We start from the raw sequence: 18,457 nt of genomic DNA, 5'->3' as shown, positions 1-18,457 counted from the left end.
AGCATCTTCGTTGTGTCATGCAGGATCTTCATCGTGGAGCACAGACTCTCTGGTTGTGGCTCTTGGGCTTAGTTGCTCTGTGGCATGTGGGATCCTAGTTCCCCCATCAGGGATTGAACTTCTGTCCCCGGCATTTCGAGGCAGCTTCTTAACCACTAGACCACCAGGGAAGTCCCCAAGGGATTGTCTTTAAGTGGTGTTTTGGGCACACGAATTCCAGGGCTACGCTGCAGAGTTCCCCACGAGTCCTCTTCCACATTCACTCCCTACTCTGCCCTGTGTTAGGTGAGTGGGTGGGAAGCAGGGAGAAGATTACTCTTTTGGTCCCCTGAGTGATTTATGAAAGAAATCAATCCAGTATATATCTGTCCTAGATATAATGTGATCTAAATGTGATATTCACCAAATAAGATTAGATGAATCTAATGTGGTTTTCCTCTAAAACACAAATACCGTGCCACTTTTAATTGTAGTAGCCAAATTAAATTACTCATCCCAAATTAGATTTCCAGCAAACTTAATTTGAACATGAGCTCAGTACTGCAGGCCCTACATAATCTTTTAAGATATAAAATAAATCAGAGGGATACCCGTATTGTTCCTCTGGGCTCTCCAGTGGTTACCATAAAAGAGAATAAGAAAATGTCTGGAGGAAACCTGCAAATACAGAACTGAGACAAAAACTCTGATTCTCCAGCTTATCATGGAGGGTTTTGCCCCCGCCATCTCTTCTATCACAAGGACCCTCCCTGGTCTTGAAGGACAGGAAGCAGATAAAGGCAGGCCCAAGCAGTCACTGAAGACTTACTGCTTACGATTGCCTTTTTTTGTTTGTTTCCTTGAGGTCCACCCCTCAGGAGGACCGTAGGTAGGAAGTGAATCCCTGTGTAGTTTGTGGATTTGCTGAGGGACTAGAGAGGTTTATAGCATTGATGAGCCACGTTTTCCCTCCTTTTATGTCAGTTAGGTGACAGATGAACTAAAAACCAACCCAAACTGGCTTAAGGAAAAATAGGAAATGGGTTGGCGTATGTGATGGAGAAGTCCAGGAGTAGATCCTGGCATCAGGTGAGGCTTTCCCGAGCTTCCTGTGAGGTGTCTGAAACCCGTTTCTCTCCTTGATTGTGAGCTCCTTTCTCAGGCACAATCTCCCCTTCTGCCCCCAAGGTGGCCGCCCAGGCTTCTCTTTCTCTGTTCTCAGTCAGTGGGAGAAGATGATGATGACTTTCCTGTTGGGCTGGCCAACGGCTTGTAACTGAGTCTGGTTTCCTCTGGTCGGCTCAACTTGTATCCTCTGCTCTTCTGAACCAGAACTGTATGGATGGGATGGGATGAACTGACCACCTGGGGGACTCAGGGGAGTGCTGAGAAAGTGGGGTAAGCCTTCAGTGATTGCTGGGCCTGCCTTCATCTGCTTCCTGTCCTTCAAGAGCAGGGAGGGTCCTAGTGATGGAAGAGATGGCAGGAGGGAAAACCCTCCATGATAAGCTGAAGAATCAGAGTTTTTGTCTCAGTTCTATTTTTGCAGGTTTCCTCCAGATGTTTTCTTATTCTCTTTTATGGTAGCCACTGAAGAAAGGGAAGCTGGGGGGCACCTCTAAGCCCCATGACACCTCAACAGAGCCTTCTGCTTGCCCAGTACTCAGGCTTAGATTTTCTCACTTCAGGAAATGAGCCTGAGAAGTAGGTAGGACATGTGCATAGATGAGGAAGGGAAGTTCACCCGGGATCAACTCGCCCAAGGCCTTTTCAGGCTCAGTGTCTTGTGTCTTCCGCTTGTTTTCACTGTATCCTGCCTTCTTCCTACCAGACCTGCCCAGGGGCTCCTCCAGCCCACTCCCCCAACACCAGCCAAGGGTTCTTCATTAAACAGACAGTCAGTCAATAGTTGTTAACTTCTATTGACTGACCAATATACCGTCAGACCACATGTGGCCTTTTCTGCTCATACTCTGCGAATATCATTATAACAAACCACCGGTGTGGTCAATTCCCAGTTATTAATTTGTACATTGTCCCTAGTAATTCCCTTTCCCTTTCCCTGTATTACAGAGTTCTCCTAACAGAGAGATGGGGTTTGGATCACTTGAGGATAGACACTCAGAGAAGGGCTAAGGGGTGTGGGGGTGTGTGTGTAGGAGCATGCATACAGATCTGTGTTAGAAAATTATGTGTTGATTCCCTGCTGCCTTAGTCTGGACGACTGAATTAGATTTGATGCCTGCCTTTCCACTTAAATGTAACTTACATTTATGAAAGTCACCACTGGCAAGATACTCAAACCACGGACCAGTGATAGGTGTGCATTTTGAATAACAACCATACCCTTGCTTTCTCATTTTGGGAAAAATTGCAAGTGCCTATTGTCTTCTCCCTGCCTGGAAGACCCTCCTCCATCAGCATTTCATCTCAGGTTTTGCTTGTACTTCCTCTGGGAAGCGATGGACTTTCTCCAGCTCTGCATCTCTGTGTGCGGAAGGTCCGTATTCCAGGTCAGCACCAGTGCACTAATTGTTTCCTGTATGGTAGGGTTGTTAGCTCTTTCAGGTCAGTGCTTGGTCTTCCTTCTGTCCTTCCTTTTTTTCTTTCTTTCCTTGTCCTTCCCTCCTTCCCTTCCTTCCTTCTCCATGGCACTTACCTCCAGGCTAAAGTGAAGTGCACTGGTATTTGGTTCAGTAACCGAAGGAGGTGCCCCTGCATCACCATCATCGTCCTTACAGTGGTTTTGTAGTTGTCTGGTAAGTTCTCTCTCTCCCTCCATTGCAGTTCTTGGCGTCTGTTATATTAAGGGCTGTGTGATTAAGTGTTGACTAATTGAATCATTCTCACCTTCTCTAAACCAGCCCCACCTTGCCACCCCTCTCCACCCCCCACCACTGAACCATAACTTCTTTGTGTTCTTCACGGTCTCTTACAGCCTCTGCCACACAGTAAGTGCCCAGTAAGACCTTGCCGAGTGAGTGGATTTTACCCTCTTGGGACCTGCTTTGGGGAGAGGCAGATGGGAAGTGAAGCTCTGAAAGGGCAGAGGAGGTGGAGACTGGATGGAGCTGGGCTGAGGAGCTGGGTGTGTTAACCCCTCTGCTGCTGCTTTTTTTTTTTTTTCTTTTTAAAAAATTCTTTATTAGCTTATTTATTTGGCTGCACCAGGTCTTAGTTGAGGCACGCGGGATCCTCAATCTTCATTGCAGCCTGTGGACTCTTGAAGCGTGTGAGATCTAGTTCCCTGGCCAGGGATCAATCCCCGGCCCCTTGCCTGGGGAGTGCAGAGTCTTAACCACTGGAGCAGACGGGAAGTCCCCCGTCTGCTGCTTCTGATGTCCAAGTATAGAAGCAGCACTTCCCTGAGGGTGAGGTGCTGTGTCCACTCCTGGCTGGGCAGCCGATGAGCCAGGTGCCTGAGGAACCATTGAGGAAAGGAGAGTGGCTGCGATTCTGCGTTGTATTTTAACAATAATTTTCTTTGCTTCCTGAGCCTCTTCAGACATCTGCACGGTTGAGATGAGAGGACTTAAGCCAGAAGGAGGGGTACGTGGTTGCACCTGTATGTTGACTTCGTCCTTCCCATCGCCCCGCAGGTACAGGTGGGCAGTGACAGGTTCTTGAGAAGGGAGGGAGAGCTCCCAGGGATGACAAACCCCTTAGCATTCCTGAGTGGCATGCTACCACTGGGCTGACCCACTCATCCCGGTTTGCCTGGGGTGGTCCTGGTGTTAGTCCTGGAAGTCCTGAGTCCTGGGCCACCTGTCCGTCCCTAGAAAACCAGGACACATGGTCTCTTTGGATACCACTGGCTCCCATCCCTGCCCTGGCTGGATCTCTTGATCTCTTTTCCCTTTGCGAAGTCCTTCGTCTGGCCTCTCCCCCTCCTCTCTTTATATCTGTCCCCTTCTGCCACTTCTCACCTAGCTTTTTCAAGCCAAGCCATGAGCCTTGCCTGCATCTCCATGCTTAGAGGCCTTTCGGACCATTTCCTGAATCACGGTGGATTGAGCAGCATTCCAGATCTGGATGGAATTGCAGGTGCTACCTTGTCCCCCTCTCTGGTTCCATTTGGCTCCAGAAATCAACTGAGCTATGAGAATTTGTCACTTAGAGGTAAACCTCCGTTGGTTTAGGATGCGAGTGTCTTCTCTTGGTGGGGGGGGCTCTCCAGGCACACGCAGTGCTCAGAGTGGCAGGCTGTGCCCGGGAGGTAGGGCAGGAAGGTGGCAGGGCTTGTGGCGGGCATCAAGGCCCACCTGCCTGGGCCCGGGCCTCAGCCCTCAGCCCCTGTCTCGTGGGCACCTCGGGCCTGGCTCTCAGCAAGGCCTGGGCCTAGCCTGCCCTCTTCCCTGCAGCCTCCTTGTCCACACTCACCTGTTTGTTTTCAGAACTCTTATTGAAAGTGAGTTGCTCAGTTGTGTCCGACTCTTTGCGACTCCATGGACTATAGTCCCTGGAATTCTCCAGGCCAGAATACTGGAGTGGGTTGCCTTTCCCTTCTCCAGGTGGTCTTCCCAACCCAGGGATCGAACCCAGGTCTCCCGCATCACAGGCGGATTCTTTACCAACTGAGCCACCAGGGAAGAACTCTTACTACATGGCTATTGAGTGCTGCCCCATTAAGTATGACTGTTTTCTTCCGTCTTTCTCCCCTTCCTTGAGGGCACATGTCTCATCTTAGGTCTCCTTTCCTTCCCCCTCACAGCACCTGACCTTGTGCTGGCCCACAGCTGGCCCTCACTTAGCACATCATTACTGTTCATGTGATTTAAGGATACGTGAGTCAGTGGGTAGGCTCCTGTGAGCACCTGTATGCAGAGCACATCGGCGGGCGGCGTGGAGGAGGGGAGCTTGACGGAGGCTGGCACCCGAGCCAGGCCCAAGCCAAAGGTGTCGGGTGGAATTCCCTCTTTCTGACTTCCTCTTTAACACAGGCATGAGAGAAAGAGGCTTTTTTTTTTTTTTAATTGCAAAGTGAGTTTTTAGTTCCAAAATGCCTCACTTGATGTCTTGGATTCACTGTACATTTTCTGGAACATTTTAATGTAATTTACGGATAATCATAGGATTAAACAATTCTTGAGAGGGCTCTAGAGAGGTGGGGGAATGGGGTTGGATCTTAGAGAGTTTTCCTTTTTTGATTCATTTCCTTCTGGGGGGAGTTCGAAGGAGGCACTGCTGAGTCCCAGACCCTGTAGAAGTCATCCTGTGATTTCTCTTGGCGTTGCTGATGGATGGGTGGGAATGTGCTATGGCCCACCATGCGGGAGGTGGGTGCTCAGGGCTGTCACTGTCCTGACTTCCTGCTCTGGTCACTGATAACCAGCTGCATGCTTCTGCTGTGTGTCTGCCCACGAGCGTACACAAGTGTGTTTGTTTTCAACTATAAATAGCTTTAGGAATGTATAGGAATAATGCATGGTCTTTGTAAAACATTTGGAAGGAAGTTAATTTACTCCTACTCCTTAGAAACCACCACAGTGAACATTTTCCTGGGTATCTTTCTAGATTTTCTTTCTGTGTTCAGACACACATAACGTATTTACACAGGTGGGATCATTTTATATAAAATTTAGGGGCCTTTCTTTTGCTGAACACTATGCTAGGACATTTTCCCTACGTCAATAAAAATGGATTTGTCCTTCATTCAGCCGATACTCACCAAATGCCTGCCACGTGTCTAGCACTGTCCCGGGTGCTGGAGGTAAAGCACTGAACAAAAGAGATCAAATTCCTTGCCCTCCTGGAACCTGTGGTCTCCTTGGGGAGACCGACAATAAATAAAAATGATACGTAGTAGGTTACAAAGTGGTTAAGTGCTATAGGGAAAAAAAATGAGATAAGGAGGGTGAAAGGGAGGGAAGGAGGTAAAGTGCATTTCACAGTTTTGAGCAGGGTGGTCATGTGAGAGGGAAACCCTGGTGGCGGTGATGTTTAGCAAACATGTGCGCTGCTGAGAGACTGCACAGGGTCCGGGGCTGGGGCTGGAGGAGACACACCAGCTGAGCCTTGGGAGCTTGGGACAGGACCCACTTAGGTCCCCTTGTGGTAGAAAACCCAGGGGGCTTCCCTGGTGGTCCAGTGGTTAAGACTTCGCCTTCCGATGCAGGGAGATGGGGAGCTAAGATCTCACATGCCTTGTGGTCAAAACACAAAAACATAAAACAGAAACAATAATGTAACAAATTCAATAAAGATACTAAAAATGGTCCACATCAAAAACCAAAAATCATAAAAGGGAAAAAAAAAAGAAAACAGCATTCAGGCAGGGCCCTATGCTGTTCAGTAACCATAAGAGTGACCACCGTTTCGGTAACATGATAGTTTCCAAAGCAGCTTTTTATCTGTTACTCCTGGCCCTGCTGCTTATTAGCTGCACAGTTTTGAGCAAATTACCCACCCTCTGTGGGCCTTGGTTTCCTTCCTTGTGAAATAATAGGACTCTCATACAGTTTAAGTGAGTTCATGCAAATGCATAGAGAACAGTGCTGGTAAGACCCATTACCAAAATGTTCAGCTGTTATCATCATCATCATCATTATTATTATTGCCTTTCATTTATTAATCACGACCACCCAGCGAGGACATGGTGCTCAGTTTAGAGATGTGGAAGATGAGGCTGGAGGAGGCTGGGCTCTCTAGTTAACAAGTTCAGGGCACAAGTGGGTTCTGGGGTCTTATTCAGTCCATGCAGGCACTGCCCTCCTCCAGGTTGGGGCAGGTGCTCCTGTTTCAGGCGGATGCCCAAGAGACATGGGCCACGACCTTCCTGATTGCTCCACGGTCTCCTCAGAAGAGAAGTGGATCTCAGAGGTGACCGAGGACAGTAGGGAGGGGGGCATGGTTGGTCAAGGCTGAAAGAAGCAAATGTATGGACTTCTACAGGGAAGAACGGAGACTCAGCAGCTCTGCTCGGCATCCCCACTGTGGTCCACTAAGACATCAGTGCATCTTCTTCTTCCTCCCCTCCCATCGCCACAGACACCAGCTTGTAACCATGCCTCTGAAGGATTTAGAGATGGACACGATAATCAGTGGCTTTTTTAGGTTTACATTTCTGACTTTGAGAACTGTCCCTTTTCTTGTGTCTGCAGGAACTTGCTGACAAGCAATACCATCACAAACACAACCACACCTCATACCCATGATGACTGGTCTCTTTCCAAGGGTCCCCTGACTCCCCTGGTCCCGACAGGCCCTCATGTGCGTAGGACATTGTACATTTAGGACCACACACTTGAAAAGACCTGTGGGTCTGAACAGAGCTGGATTGGCGGGGGCTAGTGTCTAGGGTCACTTCTCCTCTGGGGTCAGCACCCCTACCCACCCTGCCACCCATGAGGACACCGAGAGTAAATGCAGCACTGGGTTTACCTCGTGTCTGGTTCTCTGAAATGGAGTGCGAGTGTGTGTTACCATGGAAACCATAATATAAATGGTGGCTGCATGTAGTTAAAATAGCACTGTTCATTTTATGCTGCAAGTACGTTGTGAGTTCAGAAGGCTTTTGTGGGCTAGCCTGGGAGTCTAACCATCATTTAAAATATGGTTTCTGTGGCTACGTTCTGTCAAGATTCTGAACAATTACTTTTAAGCAAGCCTTTAGAGCAAGTTGTTTGTAACAAGGAAATTGGCTGCCAGTAATTTATATGATATTTCTTAACCGTCTCATGGGGCTTCTCCTATCCCGGGACTCCAGATGAAGCATAAGCTCCGGGGAAGTCCTGTGGCAGATGAGTGGAGCTGTGGCTTAACAGTAGCGTGTTTAGAAATGGCACTGGGATGTTGGTATGAGTCAGTGCCTGATGGAGCTGCCAGATGCTGGTGGAGAATTCACCAGGAGCAGGGTAACTGGTGTGGGGGACACACACCTCAAGAGAGGTTCCACACCCCAAGAGAGGCTTAGACGGCATGTTGGAAGACTGGGACAACACTCCAACTTTAAACCAAGCCATATGAGTAACATAAGCAGAAATTGGGCCTAGAAAAGAGACAACTTGGGAGGAATTTAATAACTGAGTGTCATTATTTGAAGCACCATGATATAGTCCCCCAAGAGAAACTGATAAGAGAGAGGTTTCAGTAATCTAAGGAAGGCGTTTGACAGCCAACACTGTTGCCGATAGGACGAGTTGCTTTAAGAGATAGTTCACCATCTTTAGATGTATGTAAGGAGAGCCTGGCTGGTCACTTGTGGAGAATACTGTAGAGGGATTTAAGCCCTGAATGAGTGATTAGACTAGACTTCGAAAGTCTTTGCTAGCCTAGAGCTTCTATGATTCTAGGACACAGATGGAAAATTAATTTTCTGACCCTCCTATTCAGTGTGTTTAATAGTGACTGCCTAAAGCAAAGATGAGAATGCTTGGGACCTGGCTCAGTCTGAGTTAAGCAAGTAGGAGCTCCTCAATCGATTAGTAGTGTTTGCTATGGCAGGAGGCTATGTTACAGGATACCCAGCCTAGCCATCGCTTTGCCAATGGTGGTGGTAATCTCGGACTCAGGTCAAGCATAAGCAGGATGACCAACCATCCTGGTTTGCTTTGGATCAAGGCGGCCCTCCCTTCGGGACTTTGACTCCAAGACAGACCCAGGAAAACCAGGATGAACTGGTCACCCCAAGTAGGACAGATGATCACCAGTGACTGTGTGTATTGGGTTCCGTTTCTGCTGAAGGAGAAGATACAGGAACATCTTCATCTTCTCAGCGTGTGAGTGTGGGGCTCTGCCCTCTGCAGGAGCCCCATAGACACATGCAGCATAAATGAGTTGGATGCAGTCCCTGGGAAATGGTTGCACTATCTTTGCAATTAATTAATTTGTTCAATTAATTAAAATAGCTTCACTAATTATATGTACAGGAGATTGCACATTTCATTAGGATGAGCAGATGGCTCCACTAATAATTACCAAAGCCTGGGGTTGCAGCAAGGAGGGGTGTTGGCATATGAATTGATATTGAACACTTCAATGGCCTTCTTCCTACAACTAAAGTTGAAGTTCCTGTCCCCAAGATAAATTGAGGAACAGATTTTTAATTTTCTTCTGGGGGTGCCAGCAGGTTGTGCTAACTTGCTGTTTGTGGCTGGTAACCATTTTCTTCATCAAACACCTGGCCAGGTCAAGATGTGGAAGGGGTGTGGGCTCCATGGCTTTGGAAGAAGGAGCCAAGTCAGGGTTAGCCCTGGGACCCTGCACAATCCAGAGAGCTGGTTAACCTGCTGAATTGTGATGATAAGCCACATCTCCCGGAAAAATAACAGGTGTCTCATTTCCAAAGGGAACGTGCTTTCTTCTGCTGTGTTGTCCAGACCTTGCCCTGTCCTCACCCCTGTTCCATCCCTAGGGCCTTAGAATCTAAACAGACCCACAGACATGCCAGAGAATGAAAACCCTGACTGTCTGCACACACACAGACCAGGCAGGTTCTGTACTAACGTGATTCTGCATCACATAGGTGAGTTTCTGGAGTGTTCTCACTTTGGTGATGAGGATGACAATTATCGGTAATTGACAAGTATTGCCCATCCCCTCTGGGCCAGAAACTTCCCGCACTCGCTGTAATTCTCAAAACAGCCCTGCACGGCAAGTGTTAACTTACAGTTGAGAAAATGAGGCTTAGAGAAATTAAATAAGGTGCCTGGGGTTGCCCAAAGCTGTGTTAATACCCAGAGCTCTGTATCTATAAAGCATCTTGTTCTTTCTACTCTCTTGCTCTGCTGGTAAATGATTTGGGGTCATAAAAGTCCCATACCCAAATCCGGAAGGATATGAGGGGAAGCCGCTGGGCTGGATTCACTCCTGCCCACAAGTGGGGCACTGCTTAGGAGCCGGTCACTGCTGATGGGCCCTCAACACCTCAGAACCCACAGGGGCCTCGGGGCAATTGGTTCTGAATGATTTCCCAGCACCCATACCCAAGTGCTCAGCATATAAAAGCAGTCAGCCAGCCGTGTTATGAAGGAATGAGGTACTGGTCAGAGAATGTTCCAGAAAGAAATCTATCATTTCAGGAGATTCTTCAGAATGTTCATTTAATGTGATCTGATAAGAGAGTTTTCTTTTTTGCTCATTTTCGTGGTTGGGGAAAGGTGACCCATCTGAAGTTTATATGCAATATGTGAAGAAGAAACAAAGCTGAAGGTGGGGAGAATACCACTTATAAAAGAACAAATAGATCTGTCTGGGCGCTGATGAATAGAGGTTGAACATGACGGCAAGTTTCCTGCCTGGGCAACTCGAGCATTGCCATTGGGGAACGCGCTCCATCTTGTGTGATGGTCCCGGTGAACCCCCCATCCCTCTCTGGTCTGCCTGCCTGCCCCCTAAGGTCCTCTTGAAGTACGTGTCCATCCCTTGACGTTTTCACTCCACACTCCTTCTGAGATGGAGCAGGAATGGGGTGGTGTGTCTGAGTCACAAAAAATTGTGAATCATTCTTGAGATGAAGGAGCCCTGAAAATGTGACTCATTTCTGTAGCGTGTACAGGTAAGAAATGGCTGTTTGGTTGTGACTGGCAACTGCCATATAATTTCTAATTTTGACTTGGTTGCTGTTGTTTTTGGGGATGGGATCAGACCTGGCCCCGGGGTGGGTGCCGTGTGGAAGGACACAGTGCCATTTGGACTCGGTTCCTGCCTTTCGGCACTTCATCACCTAAAGGAGGCCAAGGCATGTCCATGTTGCAGGAAACATGTTGGTTTGAACATATATTAAGTGGTAAACTGAAAGATGGAAATCTTAAGCTTAATCAAGATTAAAATATAATTTTCCTAATCACAGATCCAATTAAGTGCCAGAGGGAGGCTGCAGGGCCCAGCCAGGTAGCTTACATCAGTCTGCACTAGAAAGAGCCCTGAGCTAGTTCATAAACTGTTTCTGTGTACACATCTGCTCGCAGGAGTAGTTCCTTATTCAAGCCTTCTCTCTTGGTTGTTGTGTCAGCCTGGATGGGCTGGCCGAGTCTGCATACCTGCTTTGAAATTCGAGATTTGCTCAATTTAAATGCATTTGAAAAATATCCGTACATACTTTTATTAGCTCATAACAGTAATCCAAGAAGTAAAGAAACATCATAATGGAATTTGCTCATTGTTCTTACAGCTTTGGGTAAAATTTGTAGCTAAGATCGTTTCCAGGGATCAGAAGGGTTGCTACATGAGGACCAAAGATTGGGTATTCAGACTTGACCTTTCAAAAATAGAGGCTGGGGACTTGCCTGGTGGTCCAATGGTTAAGGATCCACCTTCCAGTGCAGGGGACGCAGGTTCGATCCCTGGTCTGGGAACTTAGATCCGCACGCCTTGGGGCAACTAAACCTGTGTGCCATAACTAGTGAACCCTCGAGCCATGAGAAAGATCTTGCATGCGGCAACAAAAACCTGATGCAGCCAAAACGAAATAAATATTCCAAAAAAATGAAAATGGGAGTTGGGCATCTGAGCCTACTGTTATATTATGAGCTGTGAGAGGAGGATGTGAATAGGAAAAGAAGAAGGGAAATTGGAGCAGTCTGGGGGCTGGTGCAGGAGCTAGATGGAAATAGTAAGTGAGCAAAGAGGCGAAGCAAGTCAGGTGAGAGGAGTTGGGGATAGGAAATGACCACAGGCATGCTTTTGGCTGTAAGCAGAAAAAAAGCAAACGAATAGTGGCCTGAGTAACACATCTCATGAAACAAGAATCTGGGGTGAATACAGTGGGTGTCTGGTGTTGATCTGGCAGTTCAACAGTGATGTCAAAGATAGGAGTTTTTTCAGTTTCTCTGCCCTGTCCTCTGTAGTGTTTTGGCTTCTTAGTCTTGTCACTTCCAGGGTGTGATGTGGTCGCCCTGAGCTGCAAGGGAGGCTGGTGAGGGGATGAGTAAGCTTTTCCAGCCTTGATAGCGGAAGTGGACAAGAAGGGTGAGGAATGATTGGAGGGTTATCCAGCCAGCCATTGGGCATAGACTAGCGGTGAAAAAAGAAAAAAACAAAAACAAATATATGATGAATCATCACTACAAAAAACCCAGATGCTCCTGTGTAGTTTCCTGTTTGTGAATGGAGTTTGAGTACCTGCATGTTATAGTATGGAAGGACATCTTTTAGGTCCCGTTCCAGCCCCGTAGCTGATCACCACCGAAGTCAGTGTGCAGGCTGGATTCAGGGAAAGCCAGCTGAGAGCTGGCTAGGCAGGAAGGGTGCACAGGAAGAGGGGAGGCAAAGTAGCATCATTGTGGATCCACCTTTGCTCTCATTTCCAGCCCATGATTCTCAGAAGCAGGACAGCTGGTTTTCAAAACTTAATAGTAGAATTTGTTAATTTCTTTGTAAACTCCATTTTAATGAACAGATGCATTTAACTTAGAACACTGAGCTTCTGATAGCTCAGAGGTTGATACCCCTTTAGCGCCATTTTGAATTCCATGCCTCTGTGTTTGCACGTGGACGCACCCTCTTTCACACCCCTGTGGCCCAGAACAGTTTTTCTTCTCATGGCCTCACAGAATCCCAGCCTTGTCAGAACACTGGTTCCCCTGACCCCTAGCTTCTCTCCTTTCCTATATGTGTGCTTTATGGTGACTCTTCTTTCCCCACGATGCCCAGTAGAGGCAGCTCTCTAGTAGATGCTCAGTAGATCCACGGTTCTTGGTGCTTTGAGTCATTTGGATATCGTTTAGGGCCCTGCTACTCACTCACAACAGTGAGTCAGATGCCTTTGATCCAAAAAATGGAAACCAGCTGCTTTAAATGCAGTTCCTTGTTCTCCCTCTAATACTGTAAGAGCAGGGTCTCTCAAGCTTTCACGTGCATGTAAATCGCGTGAGAATCTTATTAAAAGGCAGATTCTGATTCAGGAAGTCTGGGGTGAAACCTGAGACTGTACTTTTTAGCTGCGAGGTGATGGTGATGCCTCTGGTTCAGGAAGTAGGATCTCAGCCCTTAACCAGATTTCAGGTGCTCGGCAGCCATGCGTGGCTAGAGCTACCGCATTGGACAGCACAAACATAAAATGTTTCCACTATAGCAGAGAATTCTACTGAACGATACTGGGCCTAGAGTCGAGCCAGGGAGAGAAACCTTTATTAAGTGAGTCTTGGTCGCTCCATTGTGTCTGACTCTTCTCTGTCCATGGAATTTTCCAGGCAAGAATACTGGAATGGGTAACCATTCCCTTCTCCAGGGGGTCTTCCCAACTCAGGGATCGAATGAGGGTCTCCTGCGTTGCAGGCAGATTCTTTACTGTCCAACCAAATAGTGTAGAGCCATGGACAGTGATAAGAGACTGAGTAGAGGGAGCCTTACCAGTGAATAACCTAGTGCAGAGGGACCAGAGTTTCCTTGAGGAAGTGATGGGTGAGTTGGAGTTGGGTCAGGTAACCAGGCTGGCAGGGAAGTTGGGGAAGAGTGGAGAAGAGAGAATTACAGAGTTAAAGCCTGTGAAAGTGCCTGGAGATCTTGCTCGCTGGCATTCCATAAATGGTGTTCCCCATGCATGCTCTTGTTGACTGTGTAATCCAGAATTGTGTGGAAGCATGGACTCTGCTATCCCGAGCGCGCACGGGCTCTGAATCCACATTTCCTGTGTTCAAATCTGCTCGTTTAAACTCCTAGTGCCTCGGTTTCCTCATCTGTAAAATGGGCAAAATAATACGTACGCAACAGAGCTGTGGTTGAGAATTGAGTCAGTACGCGAAAAGCACCTAGGGGTGCTGGTCCACTGTGAGTGTTGTTGCGTTGTTAGCTGTTACTACCATTCTTACCCGTGCCAGTGACTTGTTAGCAGGGGGCTGCCCTGCCTCGAGCTCCTGCTATGATCAAGGAGTCCCTACCTGGTGCTGGCCCCCAACTACTTGGGGGCAGAGCTTCTGCACTCCGAGTTCTCACTGCCAGGTGAACCAAGAGTTCTGGATCCTGGATCCTGTACCCCTCTCCCCACCCTGCCAACCCTGTCCCCTCTGCTTTCTCTTTTAAAAAAATATTTCTATATATTTATTTATTTTTGGCTGTGCTGGTCTTCATTGCTACACAGGCTTTTCTCTAGTTGTGGTGCTCAGGCTTTTCACTGCGGTGACTTCTCTTGTTTCAGAGCATGGGCCCTAGGGTACTCAGGCTTCAGTAGCTGTGGTGCATGGGTTTAAGTTGCTCCAAGGTATATGGGACCCTCTCGGATTGGGATCAAATCCGTGTCTCCTGCATCGGCAGGCGGATTCTTTACCACTGAGCCACCAAGGAAGCCCCTGTCCTCTCTGCTTTTAATCCTCCCAGCTGACCCTATCAGTGCTTAATTTGGCTGTACAGAAGTCACAGCAGTTTTATTCACTGTATTCATTTCCATGGCCTGTGAGCCATGGAGCCTATAAACAATCCAGCAAGTCCTACACTAAAGTGTCAGATTCACATCATTTTGGGTGTTAAGACTCCAGAGGTGGAAGCATCTCGCCAACTTCCATCAGATTGGAACCCCAGTGCCCCTTCCTGCCCCCGATGATGTGTCCCGCAGGTTCCCGCATGGCCTCTTGCTGTCATGCAGCTATCATGGCCAGGTGGATCACTCACAGCTTGGAAATACCAAAGGATCCCCCCTTTATCTTTCCACTTCCGGCGTCCCTGGGCCTGTGGTGTGTGGTGGCCTTACGTGGGTGGGGTCTCAAGCTTTAATCCCTTTCCCCATGAGGGAGTTGAGGCCATGAGCAGAGTCATGACCTTCTCCACTGGCGCATCTCAGGTCTGTCCTGCTGCCAGTGCAGAGCCAGCGATTCTCAGCACAGAGAAGGACCACTCCACACAATCAGACCTAGATAAAGGACTTGCTGCCCAGGATTAATTCACAGAGAGATTTTTTTTTTTCTAGCCAGAACTAGACATCACCATGACTTGGCCCATCCAAGCAGTTCTTCTTGTAATGAGATTTGATGGATGAGATGGGCCTCTATAATAGCGTTAGATAATATAATTGTTGAGAATATTAGAGTTGGGACTTGAGTAGCTTTAAAATTTGAAAGGGGGTAGTAATGCTGGAAGTTGCTGAGATCACTGTTCTGGAAGGAATGAGTGGGTCCAGTGGTTGCTGCCGGCAGGTCTCCTGGGCTCTCTGAGGCTTGCTGTAACCCCCCACGACTCAACCACCTTGAAATCGTTGGGTTCCACTCACCTTTCCGAAGTTTTCTTTGTTTTACTTTTAGATTTCCATATTTATGCCCTTGGGGCTCCTTGATTTGTGTATCACACACCTGTTCATATGTATGCATGTGTATGTGCCCCTCTGAGTATGCACACACACACACACTTACACACCCCTGTGAGCTACATGTGTCTGTATAGCTGTTTTGTTTGTCTTTTTAGTGGCCCCAACTGAAAGCCCATCTCGGACTGCCAACCGAAAAGAAAAAATGAATTTGCTGTATCCCTGAAATTTTCCATTTCCTTGTGGCTGGGAGGTGGTCGGATCTGGCCGTTGGGATTTGTCACCGCCCTTGGCCTCCGTTCTCTGCATCCGTTGGTGGATGTCTGTGGGGCAATTTCCTCTTCACGTTAAGTAAGCACTGGAGGGGCCCGTGTGGCCCTTGGAGACTCCTGTATTTTCCTCGCATGGAGGCTGAAGTCAGTAGTGGGGGGCCGCCTTTGGATCTCGTGGGTTTTTTCCGCCCCTTGTGCCAGTTGGATTGAGGTGTCCTTTTACTTAACGGTGGTAAGAACCCTGCATCTTTGCTCAGGGACCCAGGCCTGCTCTCTGGCGGGAAGGAATTTTTTCACGGGGTGGAGGGCTGCTGCTGGCTCTCACATGGCTGCTGCAGGTCCCCGTCCAGCCAGGTGAGCAGCAGTAGAGGAGGCCAGTACCTGAGAGAACCACGTTCCAAGAACTTGAAAATATCCCCTCCAGCGCCCCATTCACAGCTCACCAGGAGGATGGTAACATATATGTCCTTAAACACTGACAGCAGTCATGAGCACCCCCTAAATATTGCCTGAACCTAGCTCCCCAGTTTACGGGGACCCCAAGGATGATAAAAGCAGAACATGAAATAAGCTTGTGAAAATTAAGATACATTTTCCTTTCCTTTGAATCAGGACCCGTCTGAGTTAACACCAGCCAATGGTAGGACTGGTCATTATAAAGGAACAAGCCCCGAGGTGATGAGTGAACGCTTCTGTGCTGGGCTGTGAGAGATCGGTTCATTCTGGTGCTCCCTCACCTGACTTTTATATGAACCTCCAACCCTGTTTCTTACTAGGATCTCCTTGGGGGCAAGGACTGATTTGTTTGCTTTCCAGTAGTCCCTGGAACATCAGGAGTGCTTTCTTTCTATGTATATATATTTGTAAGGTCTATTTTTTTGTTTTTAGAATTGCATACTCTTTTAATTGGGGCTTACCTGGTGGCTCAGATGGTAAAGAATCTGCCTGCAATGCAGGAGACCTGGGTTCAATCCCTGGGTTGGGAAGATTCCCTGGAGGAGGAAATGGCAACCCACTCCAGTATTCTTGCCTAGAGAATTCCATGGACAGAGGAGCCTGGCGGGCTACAGTTCATGGGGTTGCAAAGAGTCGGACACAACTGAGTGACTAACACACACACACACACACACACACATGCACACACTCTTTTAATTAATTAACTTATTTGTTTTTGGCTGTACGGCATGGTATGTAGGATAATTGAACCCATGCCCCCTGCATTGGGAGCAGTCTTAGCCACCGACCACCAGAGAAGTCACTGTAGGTGTATATATATATATTTAATTCATTTATTTTTAACTGAAGGATAATTGCTTTACAATATTGTGTTGGTTATCTATTTATTTTTAACTGGAAACACAACAGATCCATAAAAGCAGACCCGTTTCCTGTCCTTTGCTCTCAGCGTGGCACCAAGATGTAGGAACACTGAGCCAGGGGCTCCATGGAATCCCACTGCAACCATTTTCCCTTCCTGACCTGGATCTTAAAGGCCAGAATGCAGCCTTCTGGAATTCTTAGAAAGAATTATTTTCTGCAACAAGAAAATAAATATTGTCTGTCTGAGAAAAGCCAGTGGAAAAGTCTTCCTCACACAGGCCCCAAGTACAGTGAGAGCCGTTTGAGCACATTTACAGGGGTCACATTCATGGCGATGGGAAGGGAGACTTAGAAAAGGAACAAGAGCTGTCCGCTTGCCTTTAGCCAGGACCATCCCGCCCGTTGGGGAGTTGGGACTGTCCCCTGCCTGTAAGGCCGAGGAGGGATGCTCCTGCTCGACACCCGCTCCCCCATGTGGTCTCGCTCACTTTCAGTATCATCTGTAGCCCGAGGAGGTAAGGGGGTCTTGACCGGCCGAGAGAATCCAGTCCTGGATCGTCTGTTTTCTGAGCTGTTGTTCTCTCTGTGTGGAGATCTGAGGAAAATTCGGAGTAGACCGAGCTTCCCTGGGCTCAGCCCCCAAACCTCATCCCACCCACGCTTCACGGGGCCTCTTCTTTGTAAAGAGGACTCACCTGGTTTAGACCGTCTCTTGGCTGTTCAGGAAGAGAGTGGTCAGTGACACATGTTCCTTCTTTGGGAGCAAATTCTCCATTTCTAACTCTGGCAGTGCTCAGAGGAAGGGGGAGGCGGAGGTCATAAGGGACTGTCCCTGTGGTTGCCTCTTTCCCCTTCTTTTCAATGTTTTAGGTTTACACAATTAAAATAATTCCTTTACTATCATTTTAGTGCAGTCTTAGAAGGAAAAGGAGATCAACACATGTTTTTCATCTACAATTTTTTAAAAACCAGAAGACCGGTGGCATAATTTGGAATCACTTCCTAGAATTCCACTGTGTCTATGTCATCTATTTATCCAGTCTTAACATTTTATACATTTTATATTTTCCCCCCTTCGCTTGTCCCTTAAAATTAACATATAAGCATCTTTATAGCTAAACCTTTAGTCATATTATGATCACCTCCTAAGAGTGAATTTCTGATAAGTAGACTTTCTGGGTCAGAGGATATGTAAAACTTAAAGGTGTTTTCGCTGCATATTGCTCAATTTCTCTTCATAAATATGACACTGATTTGCATCCCCACTAGCCATACGTGAATGTGCTCCACCCTCTTGTTGATGCTGGGTGTCTTTCAGCATGTTTATTTGGGTATATAATGTGAACATCCTGTGGGATAGATCCCTGACTCAAACGCTTGCACATCAAAGCTTGGATGGATATTACTCAACTTACCATCAGCGTATGAACATGCCTGTTTCCTCTGCATTCTTGCCAACACTGCAGCAGGATATGAAAATCTTTTCCAGTTTAGTAGGTTGATTTTATTGATTTCTCCAGAGTTTGACAGGTCTTCATATATTATGCCATTTGTATTTTTCTTTCATGGATTGCCTGTAACCCATTTTTTCCCTTGAGTGTTTATCATTTTCTTGATTTTTAAGCTCTCTTTATATATTAAGGAAACTAATATGCATATAACAAATTGTTTTTTAAATTTTGTTGACATTTCGTTTGCCCTTTTTGTCTGTTTA

The 18,457-nt window shown here is 47.4% G+C and overlaps 1 protein-coding gene across 12 annotated transcripts in view; it reads left to right on the top strand.

Moving 5' to 3' along the window:
* The window catches only part of TRERF1 (transcriptional regulating factor 1), a 210,301-nt gene that overhangs the window by 99,893 nt on the left and 91,951 nt on the right, over window positions 1-18,457 (top strand). The gene's annotated exons all lie outside the window — the stretch shown is intronic.

This window comes from Bos taurus, chromosome 23 (assembly GCF_002263795.3).
Source record: "Bos taurus isolate L1 Dominette 01449 registration number 42190680 breed Hereford chromosome 23, ARS-UCD2.0, whole genome shotgun sequence".
Lineage (NCBI taxonomy): Eukaryota > Metazoa > Chordata > Mammalia > Artiodactyla > Bovidae > Bos > Bos taurus.
The sequence above is the reverse complement of the archived record's forward strand: the minus strand, read 5'-3'. Positions and strand labels throughout refer to the sequence as shown.